Here is a 21,197-nt window from a genome sequence, read left to right on the forward strand (position 1 = left end):
AGTGCACTGGCACCACTGGGGATGCAGTGCAGTGAGTCCACAGAGTGCACTGGCACCACTGGGGATGCACTGCAGTGAGTCCAGAGAGTGCACTGGCACCACTGGGGATGCAGTGCAGTGAATCCAGAGAGTGCACTGGCAACACTGGGGATGCACTGCAGTGAGTCCAGAGAGTGCACTAGCACCACTGGGGATGCAGTGCAGTGAGTCCAGAGAGTGCACTGGCACCACTGGGGATGCAGTGCAGTGAGTCCAGAGAGTGCGCTGGCACCACTGGGGATGCAGTGCAGTGAGTCCAGAGAGTGCACTGGCACCACTGGCGATGCACTGCAGTGAGTCCAGAGAGTGCACTGGCACCACTGGGAATGCACTGCAGTGAGTCCAGAGAGTGCACTGGCACCACTGGGGATGCAGTGCATTGAGTCCAGAGAGTGCACTGGCACCACTGGAGATGCAGTGCAGTGACTCCACAGAGTGCACTGGCACCACTGGGGATGCAGGGCAGTGAGTCCAGAGAGTGCACAGGCACGTTGGGTATGTAGTGCAGTGACTCCAGAGAGTGAACTGGCACCTTGGGTATGTAGTGCATTGAGTCCAGAGAGTGCACTGGCACCATGGGGATGCAGGGCAGTGAGTCCAGAGAGTGCACTGGCACCTCAGGGGATGCAGGGCACGTGAGTCCAGAGAGTGCACTGGCGCCACTGGGGATGCAGTGCAGTGAGTCCAGAGCGTGCACTGGCACCACTGGGGATGCACTGCAGTGAGTCCAGAGAGTGCGCTGGCACCACTGGGGATGCAGTGCAGTGAGTCCATAGAGTGCACTGGCACCACTGGGGATGCAGGGCAGTGAGTCCAGAGAGTGCACTGGCACCACTGGGAATGCACTGCAGTGAGTCCAGAGAGTGCACTGGCACCACTGGGGATGCAGTGCATTGAGTCCAGAGAGTGCACTGGCACCACTGGGGATGCAGTGCAGTGAGTCCAGAGAGTGCACTGGCACCACTGGGGATGCAGTGGAGTGAGTCCAGAGAGTGCACTGGCACCACTGGGGATGCAGTGCAGGGAATCCAGAGAGTGCACTGGCACCACTGGGGATGCAGTGCAGTGAGTCCAGAGAGTGCACTGGCACCACTGGGGATGCAGTGCAGTGAGTCCAGAGAGTGCACTGGCACTACTGGGGATGCAGTGCAGTGAATCCAGAGAGTGCACTGTCACCGCTGGGGATTCACTGCAGTGACTCCAGAGAGTGCACTGGCACCACTGGGCATGCAGTGCAGTGACTCCAGAGAGTGCGCTGGCACCACTGGGGATGCAGTGCAGTGAGTCCATAGAGTGCACTGGCACCACTGGGGATGCAGTGCGGTGACTCCAGAGAGTGCACTGGCACCACTGGAGATGCAGTGCAGTGACTCCACAGAGTGCACTGGCACCACTGGGGATGCAGGGCAGTGAGTCCAGAGAGTGCACAGGCACGTTGGGTATGTAGTGCAGTGACTCCAGAGAGTGAACTGGCACCTTGGGTATGTAGTGCATTGAGTCCAGAGAGTGCACTGGCACCATGGGGATGCAGGGCAGTGAGTCCAGAGAGTGCACTGGCACCTCAGGGGATGCAGGGCAGTGAGTCCAGAGAGTGCACTGGCGCCACTGGGGATGCAGTGCAGTGAGTCCAGAGAGTGCGCTGGCACCACTGGGGATGCAGTGCAGTGAGTCCATAGAGTGCACTGGCACCACTGGGGATGCAGTGCAGTGAATCCAGAGAGTGCACTGGCAACACTGGGGATGCACTGCAGTGAGTCCAGAGAGTGCACTAGCACCACTGGGGATGCAGTGCAGTGAGTCCAGAGAGTGCACTGGCACCACTGGGGATGCAGTGCAGTGAGTCCAGAGAGTGCGCTGGCACCACTGGGGATGCAGTGCAGTGAGTCCAGAGAGTGCGCTGGCACCACTGGGGATGCAGTGCAGTGAGTCCAGAGAGTGCACTGGCACCACTGGCGATGCACTGCAGTGAGTCCAGAGAGTGCACTGGCACCACTGGGAATGCACTGCAGTGAGTCCAGAGAGTGCACTGGCACCACTGGGGATGCAGTGCATTGAGTCCAGAGAGTGCACTTGCACCACTGGAGATGCAGTGCAGTGACTCCACAGAGTGCACTGGCACCACTGGGGATGCAGGGCAGTGAGTCCAGAGAGTGCACAGGCACGTTGGGTATGTAGTGCAGTGACTCCAGAGAGTGAACTGGCACCTTGGGTATGTAGTGCATTGAGTCCAGAGAGTGCACTGGCACCATGGGGATGCAGGGCAGTGAGTCCAGAGAGTGCACTGGCACCTCAGGGGATGCAGGGCAGTGAGTCCAGAGAGTGCACTGGCGCCACTGGGGATGCAGTGCAGTGAGTCCAGAGCGTGCACTGGCACCACTGGGGATGCACTGCAGTGAGTCCAGAGAGTGCGCTGGCACCACTGGGGATGCAGTGCAGTGAGTCCATAGAGTGCACTGGCACCACTGGGGATGCAGGGCAGTGAGTCCAGAGAGTGCACTGGCACCACTGGGAATGCACTGCAGTGAGTCCAGAGAGTGCACTGGCACCACTGGGGATGCAGTGCAGGGAATCCAGAGAGTGCACTGGCACCTCTGGGGATGCAGGGCAGTGAGTCCAGAGAGTGCACTGGCACCACTGGGGATGCAGTGCAGTGAGTCCAGAGAGTGCACTGGCACTACTGGGGATGCAGTGCAGTGAATCCAGAGAGTGCACTGTCACCGCTGGGGATTCACTGCAGTGACTCCAGAGAGTGCACTGGCACCACTGGGCATGCAGTGCAGTGACTCCAGAGAGTGCGCTGGCACCACTGGGGATGCAGTGCAGTGAGTCCATAGAGTGCACTGGCACCACTGGGGATGCAGTGCGGTGACTCCAGAGAGTGCACTGGCACCACTGGAGATGCAGTGCAGTGACTCCACAGAGTGCACTGGCACCACTGGGGATGCAGGGCAGTGAGTCCAGAGAGTGCACAGGCACGTTGGGTATGTAGTGCAGTGACTCCAGAGAGTGAACTGGCACCTTGGGTATGTAGTGCATTGAGTCCAGAGAGTGCACTGGCACCATGGGGATGCAGGGCAGTGAGTCCAGAGAGTGCACTGGCACCTCAGGGGATGCAGGGCAGTGAGTCCAGAGAGTGCACTGGCGCCACTGGGGATGCAGTGCAGTGAGTCCAGAGAGTGCGCTGGCACCACTGGGGATGCAGTGCAGTGAGTCCATAGAGTGCACTGGCACCACTGGGGATGCAGGGCAGTGAGTCCAGAGAGTGCACTGGCACCACTGGGGATGCAGTGCAGTGAATCCAGAGAGTGCACTGGCAACACTGGGGATGCACTGCAGTGAGTCCAGAGAGTGCACTAGCACCACTGGGGATGCAGTGCAGTGAGTCCAGAGAGTGCACTGGCACCACTGGGGATGCAGTGCAGTGAGTCCAGAGAGTGCACTGGCACCACTGGGGATACACTGCAGTGAGTCCAGAGAGTGCACTGGTACCACTGGGGATGCACTGCAGTGAGTCCAGAGAGTGCACTGGCACCACTGGGGATGCAGTGCAGTGAGTCCAGAGAGTGCACTGGCACCACTGGGGATGCAGTGCAGTGAGTCCAGAGAGTGCACTGGCACCACTCGGGATGCAGGGCAGTGAGTCCAGAGAGTGCACTGGCACCACTGGGGATGCAGTGCAGTGAATCCAGAGAGTGCACTGGCACCTCAGGGGATGCAGTGCAGTGAGCCCATAGAGTGCACTGGCACCACTGGGGATGCAGTGCAATGAGTCCAGAGAGTGCACTGGCACCAAAGGGGATGCACTGCAGTGAGTCCAGAGAGTGAACTGGCACCTTGGGTATGTAGTGCAGTGAGTCCAGAGAGTGCACTGGCACCATGGGGATGCAGTGCAGTGAGTCCAGAGAGTGCACTGGCACCACTGGGGATGCAGTGCAGTGACTCCACAGAGTGCACTGGCACCACTGGGGATGCAGTGCAGTGAGTCCAGAGAGTGCACTGGCAACTTGGGTATGTAGTGCAGTGACTCCAGAGAGTGCACTGGCACCATGGGGATGCAGTGCAGTGAGTCCAGAGAGTGCACTGGCACCACTGGGGATGCAGCGCAGTGACTCCAGAGAGTGCGCTGGCACCACTGGGGATGCAGTGCAGTGAGTCCATAGAGTGCACTGGCACCACTGGGGATGCAGTGCGGTGACTCCAGAGAGTGCACTGGCACCACTGGGGATGCAGGGCAGTGAGTCCAGAGAGTGCACAGGCACGTTGAGTATGTAGTGCAGTGACTCCAGAGAGTGAACTGGCACCTTGGGTATGTAGTGCATTGAGTCCAGAGAGTGCACTGGCACCACTGGGGATGCAGGGCAGTGAGTCCAGAGAGTGCACTGGCACCTCAGGGGATGCAGGGCAGTGAGTCCAGAGAGTGCACTGGCGCCACTGGGGATGCAGTGCAGTGAGTCCAGAGCGTGCACTGGCACCACTGGGGATGCACTGCAGTGAGTCCAGAGAGTGCGCTGGCACCACTGGGGATGCAGTGCAGTGAGTCCATAGAGTGCACTGGCACCACTGAGGATGCAGTGCAGTGAGTCCAGAGAGTGCACTGGCACCTCAGGGGATGCAGTGCAGTGAGCCCATAGAGTGCACTGGCACCACTGGGGATGCAGTGCAGTGAGTCCAGAGAGTGCACTGGCACCACTGGGGATGCAGTGCGGTGAGTCCAGAGAGTGCACTTGCAACACTTGGGATGCAGTGCAGTGAGTCCACAGAGTGCACTGGCACCACAGGGGATGCACTGCAGTGAGTCCAGAGAGTGCACTGGCACCACTGGGGATGCAGTGCAGTGAGTCCAGAGAGTGCACTGGCACCACTGGGGATGCAGTGCAGTGAGTCCAGAGAGTGAACTGGCACCTTGGGTATGTAGTGCATTGAGTCCAGAGAGTGCACTGGCACCATGGGGATGCAGGGCAGTGAGTCCAGAGAGTGCACTGGCACCACTGGAGATGCAGTGCAGTGACTCCACAGAGTGCACTGGCACCACTGGGGATGCAGTGCAATGAGTCCAGAGAGTGCACTGGCACCAAAGGGGATGCAGTGCAGTGAGTCCATAGAGTGCGCTGGCACCAGTGGGGATGCAGTGCAGTGAGTCCAGAGAGTGCGCTGGCACCACTGGGGATGCAGTGCAGGGAATCCAGAGAGTGCACTGGCACCACTGGTGATGCAGTGCATTGAGTCCAGAGAGTGCACTGGCACCACTGGGGATGCAGTGCAGTGAGTCCACAGAGTGCACTGGCACCACTGGGGATGCAGAGCAGTGAGTCCACAGAGTGCACTGGCACCACTGGGGATGCACTGCAGTGAGTCCAGAGAGTGCACTGGCACCACTGGGGATGCAGTGCAGTGAGTCCACAGAGTGCACTGGCAACACTGGGGATGCACTGCAGTGAGTCAAGAGAGTGCACTAGCACCACTGGGGATGCAGTGCAGTGAGTCCAGAGAGTGCACTGGCACCACTGGGGATGCAGTGCAGTGACTCCAGAGAGTGCGCTGGCACCACTGGGGATGCAGTGCAGTGAGTCCAGAGAGTTCGCTGGCACCACTGGGGATGCAGGGCAGTGAGTCCAGAGAGTGCACTGTCACCACTTGGGATGCACTGCAGTGAGTCCAGAGAGTGCACTGGCACCACTGGGGATGCAGTGCAGTGAGTCCAGAGAGTGCACTGGCACCACTGGGGATACACTGCAGTGAGTCCAGAGAGTGCACTGGTACCACTGGGGATGCACTGCAGTGAGTCCAGAGAGTGCACTGGAACCACTGGGGATGCAGTGCAGTGAGATCAGAGAGTGCACTGGCACCACTGGGGATGCAGTGCAGTGAGTCCAGAGAGTGCACTGGCACCACTCGGGATGCAGGGCAGTGAGTCCAGCGAGTGCACTGGCACCTTGAGTATGTAGTGCAGTGAGTCCAGAGAGTGCGCTGGCACCATGGGGATGCAGTGCAGTGAGTCCAGAGAGTGCACTGGCACCACTGGGGATGCAGTGCAGTGACTCCACAGAGTGCACTGGCACCACCGGGGATGCAGTGCAGTGAGTCCAGAGAGTGCACTGGCAACTTGGGTATGTAGTGCAGTGACTCCAGAGTGCACTGGCACCATGGGGATGCAGTGCAGTGAGTCCAGAGAGTGCACTGGCACCACTGGGGATGCAGCGCAGTGACTCCAGAGAGTGCGCTGGCACCACTGGGGATGCAGTGCAGTGAGTCCATAGAGTGCACTGGCACCACTGGTGATGCAGTGCGGTGACTCCAGAGAGTGCACTGGCACCACTGGAGATGCAGTGCAGTGACTCCACAGAGTGCACTGGCACCACTGGGGATGCAGGGCAGTGAGTCCAGAGAGTGCACAGGCACGTTGGGTATGTAGTGCAGTGACTCCAGAGAGTGAACTGGCACCTTGGGTATGTAGTGCATTGAGTCCAGAGAGTGCACTGGCACCATGGGGATGCAGGGCAGTGAGTCCAGAGAGTGCACTGGCACCTCAGGGGATGCAGGGCAGTGAGTCCAGAGAGTGCACTGGCGCCACTGGGGATGCAGTGCAGTGAGTCCAGAGCGTGCACTGGCACCACTGGGGATGCACTGCAGTGAGTCCAGAGAGTGCACTGGCACCACTGAGGATGCAGTGCAGTGAGTCCAGAGAGTGCACTGGCACCTCAGGGGATGCAGTGCAGTGAGCCCATAGAGTGCACTGGCACCACTGGGGATGCAGTGCAGTGAGTCCAGAGAGTGCACTGGCACCACTGGGGATGCAGTGCAGTGAGTCCACAGAGTGCACTGGCACCACAGGGGATGCACTGCAGTGAGTCCAGAGAGTGCACTGGCACCACTGGGGATGCAGTGCAGTGAGTCCAGAGAGTGCACTGGCACCACTGGGGATGCAGTGCAGTGAGTCCAGAGAGTGAACTGGCACCACTGGGGATGCAGTGCAGTGAGTCCAGAGAGTGAACTGGCACCACTGGGGATGCAGTGCAGTGAGTCCAGAGAGTGCACTGGCACCACTGAGGACGCACTGCAGTGAGTCCAGAGAGTGCACTGGCACCACTGGGGATGCACTGCAGTGAGTCCAGAGAGTGCACTGGCACCACTGGAGATGCAGTGCAGTGACTCCACAGAGTGCACTGGCACCACTGGGGATGCAGGGCAGTGAGTCCAGAGAGTGCACTGGCACCACTGGGGATGCAGTGCAGTGAGTCCATAGAGTGCACTGGCACTACTTGGGATGCAGTGCAGTGAGTCCAGAGAGTGCACTGGCACCACTGGGGATGCAGTGCAGGGAATCCAGAGAGTGCACTGGCACCACTGGTGATGCAGTGCATTGAGTCCAGAGAGTGCACTAGCACCACTGGGGATGCAGTGCAGTGAGTCCACAGAGTGCACTGGCACCACTGGGGATGCACTGCAGTGAGTCCAGAGAGTGCACTGGCACCACTGGGGATGCACTGCAGTGAGTCCAGAGAGTGCACTAGCACCACTGGGGGTGCAGTGCAGTGAGTCCAGAGAGTGCACTGGCACCACTGGGGATGCAGTGCAGTGACTCCAGAGAGTGCGCTGGCACCACTGGGGATGCAGTGCAGTGAGTCCATAGAGTGCACTGGCACCACTGGTGATGCAGTGCGGTGACTCCAGAGAGTGCACTGGCACCACTGGAGATGCAGTGCAGTGACTCCACAGAGTGCACTGGCACCACTGGGGATGCAGGGCAGTGAGTCCAGAGAGTGCACAGGCACGTTGGGTATGTAGTGCAGTGACTCCAGAGAGTGAACTGGCACCTTGGGTATGTAGTGCATTGAGTCCAGAGAGTGCACTGGCACCATGGGGATGCAGGGCAGTGAGTCCAGAGAGTGCACTGGCACCTCAGGGGATGCAGGGCAGTGAGTCCAGAGAGTGCACTGGCGCCACTGGGGATGCAGTGCAGTGAGTCCAGAGCGTGCACTGGCACCACTGGGGATGCACTGCAGTGAGTCCAGAGAGTGCACTGGCACCACTGAGGATGCAGTGCAGTGAGTCCAGAGAGTGCACTGGCACCTCAGGGGATGCAGTGCAGTGAGCCCATAGAGTGCACTGGCACCACTGGGGATGCAGTGCAGTGAGTCCAGAGAGTGCACTGGCACCACTGGGGATGCAGTGCAGTGAGTCCACAGAGTGCACTGGCACCACAGGGGATGCACTGCAGTGAGTCCAGAGAGTGCACTGGCACCACTGGGGATGCAGTGCAGTGAGTCCAGAGTGTGCACTGGCACCACTGGGGATGCAGTGCAGTGAGTCCAGAGAGTGAACTGGCACCACTGGGGATGCAGTGCAGTGAGTCCAGAGAGTGAACTGGCACCACTGGGGATGCAGTGCAGTGAGTCCAGAGAGTGCACTGGCACCACTGAGGACGCACTGCAGTGAGTCCAGAGAGTGCACTGGCACCACTGGGGATGCACTGCAGTGAGTCCAGAGAGTGCACTGGCACCACTGGAGATGCAGTGCAGTGACTCCACAGAGTGCACTGGCACCACTGGGGATGCAGGGCAGTGAGTCCAGAGAGTGCACTGGCACCACTGGGGATGCAGTGCAGTGAGTCCATAGAGTGCACTGGCACTACTTGGGATGCAGTGCAGTGAGTCCAGAGAGTGCACTGGCACCACTGGGGATGCAGTGCAGGGAATCCAGAGAGTGCACTGGCACCACTGGTGATGCAGTGCATTGAGTCCAGAGAGTGCACTAGCACCACTGGGGATGCAGTGCAGTGAGTCCACAGAGTGCACTGGCACCACTGGGGATGCACTGCAGTGAGTCCAGAGAGTGCACTGGCACCACTGGGGATGCACTGCAGTGAGTCCAGAGAGTGCACTAGCACCACTGGGGGTGCAGTGCAGTGAGTCCAGAGAGTGCACTGGCACCACTGGGGATGCAGTGCAGTGAGTCCAGAGAGTGCGCTGGCACCACTGGGGTGCAGTGCAGTGAGTCCAGAGAGTTCGCTGGCACCACTGGGGATGCAGGGCAGTGAGTCCAGGGAGTGCACTGTCACCACTTGGGATGCACTGCAGTGAGTCCAGAGAGTGCACTGGCACCACTGGGGATGCAGTGCAGTGAGTCCAGAGAGTGCACTGGCACCACTGGGGATACACTGCAGTGAGTCCAGAGAGTGCACTGGTACCACTGGGGATGCACTGCAGTGAGTCCAGAGAGTGCACTGGAACCACTGGGGATGCAGTGCAGTGAGATCAGAGAGTGCACTGGCACCACTGGGGATGCAGTGCAGTGAGTCCAGAGAGTGCACTGGCACCACTCGGGATGCAGGGCAGTGAGTCCAGCGAGTGCACTGGCACCACTGGGGATGCAGTGCAATGAGTCCAGAGAGTGCACTGGCACCAAAGGGGATGCACTGCAGTGAGTCCAGAGAGTGAACTGGCACCACTGGGGATGCAGTGCAGTGAGTCCAGAGAGTGCACTGGCACCACTGGGGATGCAGTGCAGTGAGTCCAGAGAGTGCGCTGGCACCACTGGGGATGCAGTGCAGTGAGTCCAGAGAGTGCACTGGCACCACTGGGGATACACTGCTGTGAGTCCAGAGAGTGCACTGGCACCGCTGGGAATGCACTGCAGTGAGTCCAGAGAGTGCACTGGCACCACTGGGGATGCAGTGCACTGAGTCCAGAGAGTGCACTGGCACCACTGGGGATGCAGTGGAGTGAGTCCAGAGAGTGCACTGGCACCACTGGGGATGCAGTGCAGGGAATCCAGAGAGTGCACTGGCACCACTGGGGATGCAGTGCAGTGAGTCCAGAGAGTGCACTGGCACCACTGGGGATGCAGTGCAGTGAATCCAGAGAGTGCACTGTCACCGCTGGGGATTCACTGCAGTGACTCCAGAGAGTGCACTGTCACCGCTGGGGATTCACTGCAGTGACTCCAGAGAGTGCACTGGCACCGCTGGGGATTCACTGCAGTGAGTGCAGAGAGGGCACTGGCACCACTGGGAATGCACTGCAGTGAGTCCAGAGAGTGCACTGGCACCACTGGGGACTGTTTTGCAAAGAAAAGCGTTTTATTGTTGCTATTCACAGCTTCCATTATTCACAGGTTTTTGAATGCTAACATTGCTCAGGAAAAGATCTGATATTTGTAGGGGTACCGTCATTCCTAGTTATTTGTTTTTACATTGTCCTTGCATTTATTACCATATAATTTCAAGTCTACGTTTGTGGTTTAAGTTATAATAAGGAAAAAAGCAGTAGTTGAAGTAGTCAGGTTAAAGATTATAGATGGAGAGGAACTTGGCTTTAGATACTAAAAACAGGATGGCAGTTAGACTTGCCTTAGAAAAATTAAAATGGTTGACTAAACTTTTTTTCCCAAAACGTTGTGCTGACCAGCCAATTTGAATTTGGCGGTATTAAAGCTGTCTGCAATAAGTTTTTCTGTTTTGGATTGTAGCTAGTTCCTCTAGGTGCTCCCGCAGAATAGTATTTTTACTATACCTATATATACTTTATATATTTACTATACCTATATATACCTAATGCCTTTCTTAGAAACAAACAAAATCTCTTTTTAAATATAACTTTCTTGCAGTTGTTAATGATGGAATTGCTCCGCCACAAAGGATTCTTTTTCCACCTGAGAAGATACGTATGGATTGGCAAGAAACACAAAGTGTTGGAGTTGGCCTGTACAATCTTGGCAACACACGTTTTCTTAATGCTACTCTACAGTGTTTGACCTACACCCCCCCACTTGCCAATTACATGCTTTATCTTGAGCACAGCCAGTCATGTGAGTACTTTCTAACAGTATTTTAAATCTGTTGGATAGCTCTGAAGGTGAAAGAACAGCAGTGATTCTGTGAGAAAAAGTTACTTGCCTGATTTTACCTGTAGAAGCTGGCTTTGAGCATTGTATTAGCAGTGGGCTCAGAATAGCATATGGAGTGCGTTTAATGCACCATGTGTGTTTTTTGTTTGTTTTTTTAAAAGGATCTTTTCTTGCTTCATGGGAATAATGAAGTGCATTGGACAGGAATGCATTTAATGAACATTTGGCATTTGGGCTATTTGGGCTTCCTGCTGCTAGAAAGGCAATAAAATTTAGGATGTTGGCATCATAGGTCTTTAGTCTTCACAGCCTAGGTTCCATAATGCACTACAATAAATGGTCTGTTCGTTGTTGAACCAATTAAAAAAACAAACAAACAAAAAAAAAACCTAGAAAGCAATATGAGCTGTTATGAACATGACTAGATTTTTTTGTGGGACTGTATTAAAATCTAGACTGATTTTGTTCTAAATAAAATGTTGTACTATAAACTAAATGTTGTACTAAACGTGTATGCTTTTTAGGCTGGTACCTTTGTATCGATACCTAGAAATTTAACTGTTTTCTTCCTGTATATAGAAATTGTTTCAGTTAAGAATCCTGTTGAAAAAAGGAGGGCAGAAGTACTATTACATACATTACTTTAGTTTTTCCTTTCTCCCAAAGGACTCGTAGCTCTGTATCATGAAGCTCACCTGACAGCACTGTGCTGAAAATAACCCACATTCTCTTAATGCTGTATCATCAATGTCAAATATTCTTTCCTCATATATTTTGCAGCCTGTGGAGTTCACATTCCTGTCAGCCTTCACAAACGTGACTTTGCAGTAGTCTTTTAGATTTCTCATCACAAAATGCACTTGAACACAAGCTTAATGGATATTTTTATTCTATAAAGTTGTGTGAAATGAAATGTTACGAGACTGTTGGGACAAGGAGAGTGGATACTGTATCTATAGTTTAAATGTTACTTATATGTTTGTTTGTAGTTATGTCTGTTTCGCTAGACTGGGATGCTTTCTTCTTTCACTCTTCAGGTCGTGAACAAGATTTTTGCATGATGTGCACGATGGAGACTCACATTAACCAGGCCCTGCGTTGCACTGTTGATGCTATCGAGCCTACGCGTGTTATCAATAACCTCAGTCGTAAGTGGCTTCAGATGTGTTTCTTTTTCAGTATCTTGTAATCTTCAAATAATTATTTGATGTGTATAAATGGTTTTAACACTATAAAGAAGAGAGATTTTAGAAATACGAGAATTATTTCATTTTTAAATGAGGTAAATACTATCATCTTCTTATTTAGGAATAGGACAACATTTCCATTTTGGCAGTCAAGAAGACGCACACGAGTTCTTGCGCTATACTGTCGATGCTATGCAGGAAGCGTGCTTGAATGGAAGCACCAAGTCAGCATAAACAAATTCACTTTTATACGTTCTCTAGCACCTTGTAGTCCTTTATTTACTATCAAAACTGAAAGTCTACGTCATCCTTGGTTTTCATAAAACTCTTTGAAGAGTTAACTGTGTGCCTTAAATCTTCTGAGGTCTGATTATAATTTATTTCCAGATTGGACAGATCTTCTCAAGCTACCACCATCATTCATCAAATATTTGGAGGATTTCTAAGATCAAGAGGTACTTTTAAAAATATTCCTGTCCTTAGAACTGATCTGTGTCTTTTGTCGGTAGTAAAGCAGTCTGCAGCTTGTCTAAAGTAGTATCTATCGACAACTTGAATTTGGACAGTTAGTCTCCTCCACGTATTGTTAAGCATTTATATTTTGCTTCCACTGAAGTGCTTGAATTGCAAAGCAGTTTCGGATACATATGAGGCATTTCTTGATATCACTTTGGATATAAAGGTAGGATGTTTTGTAAATATAATTCATGATGTTTAAGTACATGTATAACTTTCTAAATTAAACTTGTTTAACTTAAAAAACCAAACCACATACAATGTTAAAATATAAGAGCTTAAGAGAGCAGATGGAAGCATCTGCCTCGAGGGCAGGTGAGTTGGCAGAGTAAGGGAGCAGATGAGAGTACCTGTCCTAGCTGTGCTGTGGCTTTGGATGCTGCCGCGGCCTATGCTTTTCTTTTTCTTTCGCAGGTGCCTTGCACAGACTCAGAGGGGCCAAGCTGCACTCTGAAGAGCAGCACGAGAAGGGCAGGCTGGTCGTGAGTGGGGTTGGAGCGGAATGGCCAAGTTGCGCAAGGTGACTGCGAAGGGTATCCATTTTGCTTTTCAGGTGTCATGGCAGGCTCTACACAGAAGTGGCTGAGGATTTGAGAAGAGGTTACAGAGCATCAAGGAGCAGCACGTGCAGTGACGGTTTCCAAACGGTATGGTTGCTTTCTCTTCTGTTCATCAGGTGCCACAGGCAAGGTGGGCTGTGACGTTAGTCTTTAGAATCGGAGCTAAGCAGGTCACTAGAATGCCACAGGGCATCTGAGAAGGGTGTTTTAACAGAAAAAGCTTGTCTGGCATGGCAGTGCCTGATGGCAGCGTGTTTCCACAGGTGAAGAGGTGCCTGAAGCCCCATCCTGTCTAGCCTGCGCACACCTCGCTGAGAATGAAAGCCGCTTTCCAGTAATTCAGAAAGCCAAGTTACATCTCGGCCTCGAGCATCTGGGGCCTGTGCTTTTGGGCCTGTCTGTAGCATTTGGCACTTGCATTAATACTTTCTTGGCATATATTTAGGCTTTTGGGGCCAGTGTCTTGGGGGGGTGTGGAGCTGCTTGTACACCTTTGGGGCTTGCATCTGGGGGGGGGGGGGGGGTTGGGAGTTGCTTGTACACCTTTGGGGACTGTGGCTGGGGGGGGGGGGGTCAGGGCCTGCATCTGGGGGGGTTGGAAGCTGCTCCTACAATGTAGGGATCTGTATCTGTGGGGGTTGGGAGCTGCTTGTACACAGTATGGGCTTGCGTTTGGGGGCAGGTGTTGGGAGCTGCTTGTACAATGTAGGGATCTGCATCTGGAGGGGGTTGGGAGCTGCTTGTACACCTTTGGGGCTTGCATCTGGAGGGGGTTGGGGCCTGCCTCTGGGGGGGTGGTTGTGAGCTGCTTGTATACTGTAGGGGCCTGCTTGTACACCTTTGGTGGGGCCTGCGTCTGGGGGGGGGGTGGGAGCTGCTTGTACACTGTTAGGGCCTGCCTTGCGGGGGGGGGTGGGAGCTGCTTTTACACTGTAGGGGTCTGGGTCTTGGGGGGTTGGGGCTGTTTGTACACCTTTGGGGTGTGCCTCTGGGGAGGGTGGGGAGTTGCTTGGACACCTTTGGGGCCTGTGTCTGGGGGGGGTTGGGGCCTGTGCTGGGGGGGTTGGGAGCTGCTTGTACACTCTAGGGTCTTCTGGCGGGCTTTGGAGCCTCCCTTTGAGGGGGACATTTGGGAGCTGGTTGTACACCTTTGGGGCCAGAGTCTGGGGCGTGGGGGCTGGGGCTGGGGCCTGCATCTGGGTGGGGTGGGGTCCAGTTCATGGGGGGGGGTTGGGAGCTGCTTGTGGACAGTTGGGGTCTGCATCCGGGTGTGGTTGGGGCCTGCTTGTAGACTTCTGCAGCCTGCGTCTGGTGTTTGGGGGCTTTTCTGTAGCGTTTGGGGCTTGCATTTTGGCTTTGGGATGTGTCTTGAGCTTCTGGGGCCTAGCTGTAGTGCTTGGGGCCTGCGTCTGGGGCTTTTCTGTAGCATTTTGGTCACGTGTTTGTGATTTGGGGTGTGTATCCAGGGTTTTGCCTTTTTTGTAGTTTTCAGCTATGTGTCAGTTTCTTTGTCAGTTGCCTGGGGTTAGGGGCAGTTTGGGGTTTGGATCATTAGTCAGTGTCATTAGCGTTGGGGGGTTGATATGAAGGGTTAGGGTTGTGGTTAGAGTTGTTAGGGTTAAAGGGAATAAGGATTTTAGGGTAAGGGGATCAAGGTTGTGGGAATAAAAATGTTTTTGCACAGAGTTACATCGTTTAGAGGGAAGGAAGGTGGTACTGAGATATGCTTGCAGTGATAAGAAAGCTTCACAGACAACCTTGTAAAATGCAGACAACCAGAATCCTTAGAGCAATTGGGTGGAAATCACGGTGTAAGAAACATTACCACCTCAAAGAGGAAAACAGTCAAGAAAAAAAGAAAATTGACTTGTAACAGGCCAGCAGCTGTGTATTTTCTGTGAAGAACCAGATAGATTGTGAACCTGGATTACCCGGTCAATTGGGAAACTGGGGAGGGTCCTGGTCACCGAGAGGGAAAAAAAAATTTATATAAACTGTGTTATGGAACTAGTACGTGGCTTGTGGGACACCTGCCATTGCACTCGTGAATAAAAATGCTACCTCACTGAGATCCTTGCCTGAGCCTATGTTATTAGTTACAGAGTGTTTTTAACAAGGTGTTAGGGTTTTAAGGTTTCAGGGCTAAGGCACTAGGGTTGGGTTTCAGGGTTAGGGTTTCCAGGGTTTAGGGTTAGGATTTTAAGGTTGTTAGGGTTGGAGTTAAAGGGTTAGGGTCTGGGGGTTAGTGTGTTAAGGTTTTAAAGTTTTTTGGGGTTTTAGTGTAGATAGGGTTTTTAGGGGTTAGGGTCATAGGGTTTTATTTATGGTAAGGTATTTAGGGTTAGGGGTTTAAGGTCTCAATTTTTGTTTGTTTTTAAGGTTAGGGGCTCCAGGGTTAGGGCCTTGAGAGTCTTAATTTTTTGGGTTAGGGTTTAGAGGGTCTTAATTTTTAGGGTTAGGGGTTTTAGGCGTAGGTCTTCAGGGCTTTAGTGTGGTAAATTTTATTGGGTTAGGGCTGAAAGGGTTTTTAGGGTTAGGGTTTCTAGAGTTTTTTGGGGTGGGGGTTAGGGTTAGATGCGTGGGTGCCGTAGGGTTAGGGGTTAGGCCTAATATTAGGGCGGAAGGCCAAATTAAGAGGGTGGGAGACCCCCAAAATTGAAGGGTTGAAGCCCCAAGTTAGGGGAAGGAACCTCAAAGTTGTGGGGTCCCCCAAAATTGGGCAGAAGAACTATTAATATTGGGGGAAACCCGAAAAAAGGAGGGTGGGGGACTCTAAAATTGGGGGGGACCCCCAAAAGTGGTCAGGTCCCCCCAAATTAGGGGAGGAACCCCCAAGATTGGGTGGGTGAACCCCCAAATTGGGGGGAAGAACACTTAAAATGGAAGCGTGAAATTCCAGAATTGAATGTGGACCCCCCAAGAACTGGGGAGGAGTCCCCAAAATTCGGGGGGACCCTCAAAATTGGGGTTAAAGCCCCAGATGTCGGGGAGTGAAGCCCCAAATTAAGGGATGGAACCTCAAAAATGTGGTGAGAACCCCAACATTGGGGGAAAGAACCTTAATATTAGGGTGGCAGGCCTAAAAAAGATGGTGGGGGACCCCAAAATTGTGGGGGGATTGGAAGGGGGGGGGGAATCCCCAAAATGGAGGGGGAACCCCAAAACTGGGGGGGCGAAGCACCAAATTAGGGAAAGGAACCGAAAATTGTGGGGAAGAACCCTGAAATGGAGAGGTGAAAACCCGAAATTGAGGGGAAAACCCCAAAACGGCGGGAAAACCTCCATAAACACAAAATGGAACGGGGAATGTAACAGAGCAAAAAACGTGGCGTCCTACGGCAAACTGCGAGGCTCAATTTTCCGGGGAGTGCTGGGAAATGTAGTTCTTGGGAACTGGGTTTCCGGGAGGCCATGTTGCCTTCCCAGAGCATGTCGGGAGGTGCAGTTCTCGAGAAGCCGCTTACCGGGCAGCCATATTGGGAGTCCGGGGAATGCCGGGAGATGTAGTCTTCCGGCACTGGGCTTCCGGGAGGCCATATTGGTTTCCCAGAGCATGCCGGGGTATGTAGTACTCGAGGGCACTGGGCTTCCGGGAGGCCATGTTGTTTTCCCAGAGCATGCCGGGAGATGTAGTTTTCCGGCACTGGACTTCCGGGAGGCCATATTGTTTTCCCAGAGCATGCCGGGAGATGTAGTTCTCGGACACTGGGCTTCCGGGAGGCCATGTTTTTTTCCTAGAACATGCTGGGAGATGTAGTCTTCCGGCACTGGGCTTCCGGGACGCCATATTGGTTTCCCAGAGCATGCCGGGCTATGTAGTACTCGGGGGCACTGGGCTTCCGGGAAGCCATGTTGTTTTCCCAGAGCATGCCGGGAGATGTAGTTTTCCGGCACTGGACTTCCGGGAGGCCATATTGTTTTCCCAGGGCATGCCGGGAGATGTAGTTCTCGGACACTGGGCTTCCGGGAGGCCATGTTTTTTTCCTAGAACATGCTGGGAGATGTAGTCTTCCGGCACTGGGCTTCCGGGAAGCCATGTTGTTTTCCCAGAGCATGCCGGGAGATGTAGTTTTCCGGCACTGGACTTCCGGGAGGCCATATTGTTTTCCCAGAGCATGCCGAGAGATGTAGTCTTCCGGCACTGGGCTTCCGGGAGGCCATATTGGTTTCCCAGAGCATGCCGGGATATGTAGTACTCTGGGAGGGGTGCACTGGACTTCCGGGAGGCCATGTTTGGATTCCGAGGAATGCCGGGAGTTGTAGTTTTCCGGCACTGGACTTCCGGGAGGCCATATTGGTTTCCCAGAGCATGCCGGGAGATGTAGTTTTCCGGCACTGGACTTCCGGGAGGCCATATTGTTTTCCCAGAGCATGCCGGGAATTTTTTTTTCCCTCTCGGTGACCAGGACCCTCCCCAGTTTCCCAATTGACCGGGTAATCCAGGTTCACAATCTATCTGGTTCTTCACAGAAAATACACAGCTGCTGGCCTGTTACAAGTCAATTTTCTTTTTTTCTTGACTGTTTTCCTCTTTGAGGTGGTAATGTTTCTTACACCGTGATTTCCACCCAATTGCTCTAAGGATTCTGGTTGTCTGCATTTTACAAGGTTGTCTGTGAAGCTTTCTTATCACTGCAAGCATATCTCAGTACCACCTTCCTTCCCTCTAAACGATGTAACTCTGTGCAAAAACATTTTTATTCCCACAACCTTGATCCCCTTACCCTAAAATCCTTATTCCCTTTAACCCTAACAACTCTAACCACAACCCTAACCCTTCATATCAACCCCCCAACGCTAATGACACTGACTAATGATCCAAACCCCAAACTGCCCCTAACCCCAGGCAACTGACAAAGAAACTGACACATAGCTGAAAACTACAAAAAAGGCAAAACCCTGGATACACACCCCAAATCACAAACACGTGACCAAAATGCTACAGAAAAGCCCCAGACGCAGGCCCCAAGCACTACAGCTAGGCCCCAGAAGCTCAAGACACATCCCAAAGCCAAAATGCAAGCCCCAAACGCTACAGAAAAGCCCCCAAACACCAGACGCAGGCTGCAGAAGTCTACAAGCAGGCCCCAACCACACCCGGATGCAGACCCCAACTGTCCACAAGCAGCTCCCAACCCCCCCCCATGAACTGGACCCCACCCCACCCAGATGCAGGCCCCAGCCCCAGCCCCCACGCCCCAGACTCTGGCCCCAAAGGTGTACAACCAGCTCCCAAATGTCCCCCTCAAAGGGAGGCTCCAAAGCCCGCCAGAAGACCCTAGAGTGTACAAGCAGCTCCCAACCCCCCCAGCACAGGCCCCAACCCCCCCCAGACACAGGCCCCAAAGGTGTCCAAGCAACTCCCCACCCTCCCCAGAGGCACACCCCAAAGGTGTACAAACAGCCCCAACCCCCCAAGACCCAGACCCCTACAGTGTAAAAGCAGCTCCCACCCCCCCCCGCAAGGCAGGCCCTAACAGTGTACAAGCAGCTCCCACCCCCCCCCCAGACGCAGGCCCCACCAAAGGTGTACAAGCAGGCCCCTACAGTATACAAGCAGCTCACAACCACCCCCCCAGAGGCAGGCCCCAACCCCCTCCAGATGCAAGCCCCAAAGGTGTACAAGCAGCTCCCAACCCCCTCCAGATGCAGATCCCTACATTGTACAAGCAGCTCCCAACACCTGCCCCCAAACGCAAGCCCATACTGTGTACAAGCAGCTCCCAACCCCCACAGATACAGATCCCTACATTGTAGGAGCAGCTTCCAACCCCCCCAGATGCAGGCCCTGACCCCCCCCCCCCCAGCCACAGTCCCCAAAGGTGTACAAGCAACTCCCAACCCCCCCCCCCCCCCAGATGCAAGCCCCAAAGGTGTACAAGCAGCTCCACACCCCCCCAAGACACTGGCCCCAAAAGCCTAAATATATGCCAAGAAAGTATTAATGCAAGTGCCAAATGCTACAGACAGGCCCAAAAGCACAGGCCCCAGATGCTCGAGGCCGAGATGTAACTTGGCTTTCTGAATTACTGGAAAGCGGCTTTCATTCTCAGCGAGGTGTGCGCAGGCTAGACAGGATGGGGCTTCAGGCACCTCTTCACCTGTGGAAACACGCTGCCATCAGGCACTGCCATGCCAGACAAGCTTTTTCTGTTAAAACACCCTTCTCAGATGCCCTGTGGCATTCTAGTGACCTGCTTAGCTCCGATTCTAAAGACTAACGTCACAGCCCACCTTGCCTGTGGCACCTGATGAACAGAAGAGAAAGCAACCATACCGTTTGGAAACCGTCACTGCACGTGCTGCTCCTTGATGCTCTGTAACCTCTTCTCAAATCCTCAGCCACTTCTGTGTAGAGCCTGCCATGACACCTGAAAAGCAAAATGGATACCCTTCGCAGTCACCTTGCGCAACTTGGCCATTCCGCTCCAACCCCACTCACGACCAGCCTGCCCTTCTCGTGCTGCTCTTCAGAGTGCAGCTTGGCCCCTCTGAGTCTGTGCAAGGCACCTGCGAAAGAAAAAGAAAAGCATAGGCCGCGGCAGCATCCAAAGCCACAGCACAGCTAGGACAGGTACTCTCATCTGCTCCCTTACTCTGCCAACTCACCTGCCCTCGAGGCAGATGCTTCCATCTGCTCTCTTAAGCTCTTATATTTTAACATTGTATGTGGTTTGGTTTTTTAAGTTAAACAAGTTTAATTTAGAAAGTTATACATGTACTTAAACATCATGAATTATATTTACAAAACATCCTACCTTTATATCCAAAGTGATATCAAGAAATGCCTCATATGTATCCGAAACTGCTTTGCAATTCAAGCACTTCAGTGGAAGCAAAATATAAATGCTTAACAATACGTGGAGGAGACTAACTGTCCAAATTCAAGTTGTCGATAGATACTACTTTAGACAAGCTGCAGACTGCTTTACTACCGACAAAAGACACAGATCAGTTCTAAGGACAGGAATATTTTTAAAAGTACCTCTTGATCTTAGAAATCCTCCAAATATTTGATGAATGATGGTGGTAGCTTGAGAAGATCTGTCCAATCTGGAAATAAATTATAATCAGACCTCAGAAGATTTAAGGCACACAGTTAACTCTTCAAAGAGTTTTATGAAAACCAAGGATGACGTAGACTTTCAGTTTTGATAGTAAATAAAGGACTACAAGGTGCTAGAGAACGTATAAAAGTGAATTTGTTTATGCTGACTTGGTGCTTCCATTCAAGCACGCTTCCTGCATAGCATCGACAGTATAGCGCAAGAACTCGTGTGCGTCTTCTTGACTGCCAAAATGGAAATGTTGTCCTATTCCTAAATAAGAAGATGATAGTATTTACCTCATTTAAAAATGAAATAATTCTCGTATTTCTAAAATCTCTCTTCTTTATAGTGTTAAAACCATTTATACACATCAAATAATTATTTGAAGATTACAAGATACTGAAAAAGAAACACATCTGAAGCCACTTACGACTGAGGTTATTGATAACACGCGTAGGCTCGATAGCATCAACAGTGCAACGCAGGGCCTGGTTAATGTGAGTCTCCATCGTGCACATCATGCAAAAATCTTGTTCACGACCTGAAGAGTGAAAGAAGAAAGCATCCCAGTCTAGCGAAACAGACATAACTACAAACAAACATATAAGTAACATTTAAACTATAGATACAGTATCCACTCTCCTTGTCCCAACAGTCTCGTAACATTTCATTTCACACAACTTTATAGAATAAAAATATCCATTAAGCTTGTGTTCAAGTGCATTTTGTGATGAGAAATCTAAAAGACTACTGCAAAGTCACGTTTGTGAAGGCTGACAGGAATGTGAACTCCACAGGCTGCAAAATATATGAGGAAAGAATATTTGACATTGATGATACAGCATTAAGAGAATGTGGGTTATTTTCAGCACAGTGCTGTCAGGTGAGCTTCATGATACAGAGCTACGAGTCCTTTGGGAGAAAGGAAAAACTAAAGTAATGTATGTAATAGTACTTCTGCCCTCCTTTTTTCAACAGGATTCTTAACTGAAACAATTTCT

General features: G+C 52.7%; 1 protein-coding gene across 2 annotated transcripts in view; it reads left to right on the top strand.

Annotated features, from left to right (window-relative positions):
* Positions 1-10,282: 10,282 nt before the first annotated feature.
* LOC308184669 (uncharacterized protein) overlaps positions 10,283-21,197 on the top strand; it is a 271,042-nt gene continuing 260,127 nt past the window's right edge. Inside the window, exons 1-2 of one of the 2 annotated variants that reach the window (XR_013942778.1) lie at positions 10,283-13,234; positions 13,411-13,481. The gene's annotated coding sequence lies outside the window, so the exon portion shown is untranslated. Of the gene's footprint in view, positions 13,482-21,197 lie in introns of both variants that reach the window. The other variant, XR_013942779.1, reaches the window with a different exon arrangement.

Source organism: Anser brachyrhynchus (genome assembly GCF_964034855.1).
Source record: "Anser brachyrhynchus genome assembly, chromosome: W".
Lineage (NCBI taxonomy): Eukaryota > Metazoa > Chordata > Aves > Anseriformes > Anatidae > Anser > Anser brachyrhynchus.